Source organism: Vombatus ursinus, unplaced genomic scaffold (genome assembly GCF_900497805.2).
Source record: "Vombatus ursinus unplaced genomic scaffold, bare-nosed wombat genome assembly UNPS02014832.1, whole genome shotgun sequence".
Lineage (NCBI taxonomy): Eukaryota > Metazoa > Chordata > Mammalia > Diprotodontia > Vombatidae > Vombatus > Vombatus ursinus.
In genome coordinates, this window is record NW_020954610.1 from 3,458,969 (window position 1) to 3,465,768 (window position 6,800).

The 6,800-nt window shown below is 40.6% G+C and overlaps 1 pseudogene; it reads right to left on the reverse strand.

The window, feature by feature from the left end:
* Positions 1 to 225: 225 nt before the first annotated feature.
* Positions 226 to 3,674, reverse strand: LOC114025679 (annotated as a pseudogene).
* Positions 3,675 to 6,800: the final 3,126 nt, after the last annotated feature.

A 6,800-nucleotide genomic window follows, 5' to 3' on the forward strand; every position in this document is an offset into this window, starting at 1 on the left:
CGGGGCAAGGCTGCCCTCTAGTGGGAGATCGGCAGCACCTGCGGGCCCTACACCTGGCTGGACCCCCGCTTTGGCCCCCGTGGATGGAGCGGGCCAAATTTGCTTTACCCCAGAGACTCAGTGAACTGTCTGCTCCACGCACCCTCTGCGGTCGCGCGGGCGGCAGGATCATACTTTTCCAGAAGGACATTTCAAATATCCTTCCCACGCTGGGAAGCTTAGTCATTATGTGAAAAAGGATGGGTAACAGAAAGCTTTCCCTTTGTCTTCTTCTCCTTTCCTGGTCCTTTCCCTGGCGGGATCTCCATTCTCTGCCCTGGACACGACTGAAGGGTTTCTTCGGCAGCTGCATCTTAGAAGGTGGGCTCTTGAATCTGTCGCCAGGCAGCGGTGGAAGAGAGACGGAAGAAACCTCCAATCAGGAAGCCGAATCCCGCTTCCTCTTCTTTCCCCTCCGCCCCAACTCTTCAGTTTCCATGGGGACCGCTTGATACAGAGCGTTCTAGCCCCACCCCACTCTCTTCCAGCTGTAGATGTGAACGTTCCAACAGTCTCGCTGCTCTCATCCTCCTCCAAACAACAGAGGAGCTGGATCCGGTTGCCCAGGTAGGGAGTGGGGGCGCAATAACTGGGTGCTTAGGGAGAATCAGCCTGACCTGAGGTGTAAATGTTTTGAATTCTTTGACTCCGTACTGGACCTGAAGTCAGGAAGACCCGAGTTCAAATGAAACTGCAGACCCTTTGCAAGTCCCTTAACCTCTGCCTGACTCTGCCTCTTCATCTGCAAAATGGGGATAATAATATCACCTCCAAGATAGTTGTGAGGATAAAATGAGATGACATTTGTAGAGCACTTTACAAAGCAAAGCACTATAGAAATATTATTAATTTCAGTACCTTGTGGGATTTATCCTTAAATTTAGCTAAGGTTTTGAAAATATCTAAATCTATACCTAATACATACACATATAAACTTTAATAGCTTAAGATTTCAGTAAGACCTTTGGAATACCACATATACAAATACATACAAATACACACATATATACACAAGTATCTATCTATCAATCAATCAATCAATCAATCAGTTCTTTTCTCATAAGTTTACATGCCCATTTAGGACTTTCACAGGATTCAGATACTGCCTCCACTCTAAGTGACCATGGACAAATTAGGTGACTTCTTAGAGTCTTGGTTTCCACATTTATAAGATGGGGTTAATGATGTTTGCACTGCTTACCCCTACAAGGCTTTTTGTGAGGAAAGCACCTGGAAAAAATTTAAGTACTATATAGATAGGAGTTATTCCTAGGTCTCATCTGATATAAAGGTGATGGAAGATGATGGAACAGTGAAATGCAGGTCCTGGAAAGTTATAAAGTCTTGGTATTTAGGCTGATGACAATTGATAAACATTTATTAAGCACCTAGGTACTATGCTAGGCGTTGAGTATATGCAAAAATTAAAAAAAAATTTGACCTCAGCTTACATTCTGCAGAGGGAGATATAAATTTACACCCAAATAAATGTATAAAGGATAAATAGAAAGTAAATACCAGGTAATTTTGGAAGAGAGGGCACTAAAAGCTAGCAATCAGTTAAGGTTCACGTAGAAGGTAGTGTTTGAATTTGGTCTTTGAGGCTGAGTGCATTCTCAGCATGGGCAAGGGAGGGTGGGGAGACATATTGTACAAGAACACAGAGACCAGAGATGGAAATGTCATATGTGAAGAACAGAAAGAAGGCCAACATGGTTGGACGATAGTGTTCAGGAAGGGAAATAATGTGAAATAAGGTTGGCGAGAGGTAGATTGGGGTCAGGTTGTGAAGGACTTTAAATTCCAGACTGTGACAGACAGTGGTATATAGTTGTAATTGCCAGTAAATATTTGGCTCAGTGGATGGAGAATCAACCCTGGAGTTGGGACACCTTGAGTTGAAATCCAGCCTCAGACACTTACTAGCTGTGTGTCCCTGGGCAAGTCACTTAGCCCTTTTCTCTCAGTTCCTCATCTGTAAAATGAGTTGGAGAAGGGAATGGCAAACCACTCTAGTATCTTTGCCAAGAAACCAAGGAAACTCTAAATGGGGTCACAGAAAGTTAGATTCCACTAAAACAACTGAAGAACAACAAGTATTTGCCTTGAATTTAGGACCAGTAAATTGGCCACTAGGTAATTAGTTTTTCTGTCTACAGAAACTCATTGAATTGTTCTCTAATTCATATAAAGTTTAATTCATGGGTTGGTGGAGGGGGTGCCCACATTGAGAAAATCACTTGTATCTTTTGAGGCATTAAAGTTGAAGTATTATAGCCATGACCTTAACAATCTTCCTCTGTAGTAATAGCTGGTACTTTGGCCCTCTTTTCATTGGAGCAGTGGGGAACTATGGGTGTGGAATGTTGCATACACCATAAGAGGCTATGTGGATTGGTTTGGTTAACTGTTTCTTTGTCACAAAAGAAGCATCAGTGTGAGATCTACATATTAATAATATTTAGAATTAAACTGATCTGAAAACAAAGTCATCAATAAACCTTGGAAAAATGATTGGCATTTATATGGTACTTTAAGAGTTGCAGAGTGTTTGCATGACCTTGTTTGTGCTTTATAACAGTTTTATGAGGCTGATAACTACAAGTATTATCATCTTTGTTGTATAGTCGAGGTAACTGAGACTTGGGTTAGGTGACTTGTCCAAAGTGCACAGTTAATAAGGGTCATAAGCAGGATTCCAGCCCAGGCCTCTCCTGATTTCAGGTCTCTTGCTCTTTCTTCTAGACCACATTGTCTTTCCTTTGCAGAGAAGTGCTTTAGTAATCTACCTTTGCACCGAATCCACGTTGTGGAAGAGAGAACACAGGCATAGAATTTTGCTCTAAAAAGGACCCACTCAATTTAAGGCCAGCCTAGGATGGTGATTTCCAGCAGCTGTGTTTTTAATCTTCCTGTAGTGTTTCTTCTCTCATATGTTATATCAGTAAAGCTGCATTGACCTTGAAGGCTGCTTCAGCTGGGCAAATTTAGGGGAGGGGTCCTTAGATGAGCATGGTTCTAGTCCCATGTGGAAATACAAGAGATCGATTCAATCAATGGCACTAGACATTGTGGAACTACTACCAGAATTTGGCTGAAAAGTCTCTGTTGTAATTTAAAACCTGTGATTGAGAAGGGAGGAGGTCATGGTGGCTCCTTTAAATTTCTTTGGGGTTCAATATCTGTAGCAGTTGTGATCACCAAGGTGGGATTCCATTTTTGCCACTTTTTTTTAAAATAACAATTTGTAGTTTTATTGAGCGCCTTAACAAATTATGTCTTAACGGCAAATTTCTGAAGGGGATACAGGCGTTCCTTCCTCTGCTGTTTTTTTGGTCTTCAGGCTTTCCTTGTGCTTATTAAGCCTTTGGCTTAATGCCCCTTAATAAAGTCCAGGGGCTTGTATTTCTTGCCGTTATAGAATTTCCTGAGGTTCTCTTTCTGTGTCTGGTTGATGACAGTCAGAACGCGGGCAATAGATTTTCGGACGACTTGGATCTTAGCTTGGATGCAGCTCCTCCAGTGATCTTCGCCTCTCTCAATTTGGAAAGTTCTACCTTTAAATCATCTACCTGTTTGAGTAGCTCCTCCTCCTTCTTCTTCCCATGAAGATCCCTGGCCTTGAGTTTTGCCATGATTGTGAAACAGCCGCACCGCCACCGGCTCCGAGGGGAAAGAGCCATTTTTCCCAGTTCATGCACATAACTGATGCATGTACCAAGAAATGTACAATAATAGTAAATGGTTACCAATTCACTCCTTCCTCACCTCTACCTCACAGAGTCCTTTTCTTCTTTTAAGATTCAACTCAGGCACTATCATCTGCATGAAGATTTTCCTAATTCTTCTCCAGTGCTAGTGTCCTTCTACCTGAAGTACCTTGTATTTAACTATATTGTGGATATTTATATTAATTTTATGTTTAGGCCATATCTATTTTATATGGAGGTGCTCTCTCCCCCATTAGAATGTTAAACTCCTTGTGAGTAGAAATTATTTAATTATTTGTACTTGTATCCCCAGTGCCTAGCACCCGGTAGGTGCTTAATAAATACTTGTTGGTTCATTGACAAATCATTTTTAAGAATAGGGATTCCGGAACTGCTCTAGCTTCAAATAGTCTATGATTGGTACTTGCCTAGGGTCACCTATTGAGTAAGTGCTTAGGAGGTAAGAGCTTCCTGACTCCAAGATGAGGACTAAAGCTGCCATGCTATGCTGTCTAGTGGTTACATCTCCCTACTGAATTACTACTGATATCTACTTAGCTGCTCAGAAACACTGAGAGTAGACTTTTGTTAGGAAAAATCAAATTGCTTTTAATAGAGTTAGATAGCTATCTTATGATGCTATGGGGTAGTGGGTTCATTGACTTTTACCAAGCAGCTGTGGACCAAGGTGGCTACTGAGTAGGCTCAATAATGATCTTTCCTAGCTTGAGCAGGATGGTTGATTGGGTTGCCAAAGGCTATCTAATATTTGCTGATGGTAAGAAATGTTGTCTGTGGGTCTAGTGGAAAGAGCACCAGCTCTGGAGTTAAAAGACCTGGGTTCAAGCTTGGATGATTATTACATGTGTGATCTTGGGTAAGTCACTTGATCTCCTTGGGTCTCAGTTTCCTTATCTGTAAAATGAGGGGGTTGAACTGTATGGCCTCTGAAATTTGATTTCATGTTCTAGATCTATGATGTAAAATGCTAGCAGTCATTGATATCCCTCCCCCAATCTGACTAAAAGATTACAAGGCCTCTAAAAGTGATTTGGGGCTGGGGGATAGTCTTGATTTCAGAATAACCAAGGAAAAAGCTAATATTCTTCCTTTCAAGTGAATGGTAGAATAATCGATGTGATTTAGTGTGGTTTTTTTTTCTCTTTTACTAGGTAGTGTGGTACAGTGGAGAATACTGGTTCTGGAACCAGAAGACCTGGGTTCAAATTCTACTTGTGACATTTAGTATCTATGTGGCCTTGGGCAAGTTACTGAAGTTCTCTTCTGGGCTTCACTGTCCTCAACTATAAAATGAAAAGGTTAGATTAAATTACCTCTGAAGTTTCTTTTAGCTTTAAATCTAGGGTCCTTTTTGGGGAAACTTTTGGCATGAATTTAACTATTCCCTAGGTCAAGGGATGGCAAATTACAGCCTCTGGGTAAAATCTAATCATATGTGTGTATCTACACAATACTTACATGCATTTATATGCATGTATGTATTTATATACATATGTATTATTGTATATATGTGTGTTTATATATACAGATATAGATAGATGTAGATTATATATATAGTTTGTCAACCCTTGCCTTTGGTAATAATACAATAGCTAATGTTTCTGTAGCATTTTGAGGCTTGCAAAGCACTTTTCATTTGCTGTCTTCCTTTGATCTTTACAATAGGCCTATGAGGTGGTTATTACAGATATTATGGTAATTTTACAGCTAAGGAAACTGAGGCTTAGATTTTGGGATTTGTCCATGATCACATAATTAGGAAGTGTCAGGAATGAGATTTTAACCCAAATCTTCCTAAGTCTGTCATCAAGTCTGTCACTCATTCCAGGCTTTTCCAGGAGGGAGACACACACATACACACACACACACACACACACACACACAGAGTGAGAGAGAGAGAGAGAGAGAGATTGATTGATTGATTGATTGATTGATTTAGTATAGCTTCACACCTATGGGGCTATTTAACCAGAGGTGGATCTTCGTCTTTGTTGTGGTCTGCTCATAGCAAACCCTCAGAAAGCAATAAAAGCCAGCTTATCTTTATTTGGAGATAAAAAATTATTATAAATGTACAGGCATCAAATAAACACATTTTAAGGGTAAGCAATGCCAGTACACCAGACTGGATGAAGTGCGGGAGGGGGAAGAAATGAAGAGGGAGCAAATTCACCACATCCCAGTAACAGCAAGACAGCAAAATTCTGTCCCTGCATATTATTCCTTCAGTGGTTCAGTGAGTCAAACATGACTTTACCTGCTCTTGATTATATTCAATTCAGGGTAGCAGCACTTATTACTTTGAATCAGCTGGCCACTGGCATTGGCATGCTCCTGTACCACTTGGCTCCTCACTCCCTGGCTCCTCCCTTCTCTACCCAGCTCCAAAATTATCCTCCTTCAGTCCTTCCTTCCAGCTTTAGGACTTCCCCATGGATAAATTAACTAGGCAGTTGGTGATAAGTGATACACTGGGACACAGGGTAGGGAGAAATTAAAGAGGTTATTTTAATAATGAAAACTCATAAATCAGACTTGGGACACCCCTTCAGTCAATCAATTAACACATTTATTGAACCTTCATGTTTTAAAGCCACTATATTAGCCCTTGTGTATGGGGGGGTATGAATGTGGGTGTGTGGGAACAGGAACCACAATCATTTTACAACATCTTGATTGACTAAAAATGTAGAAATCCCCAAACCATCTCATGGCCTAATATTAAAAGCTCCCTAACCTCTATGCAAGGACATGATAAAGCTGATTGTCTCATCCACTATTATAACAATTACTTGCTGTCATTGGATAAAACATCCTGCAGTTTTGTCTAGAAAGGACTTCTTTCATATTTATAAAAGTATTTGGTCACTTCTCTTATCTTTTGCCCCTGAACAGTGAATGCTTTCTTATTCTGATAATAAACCCAACAGTTGCATACGACTGTCCTTTTTCCCCTTGGTTGAACCCCCACTTTCTCTATCCCTCTTTTTCCAATGAAATGCTTTCCTTATATATCCTCAATGACTGCAA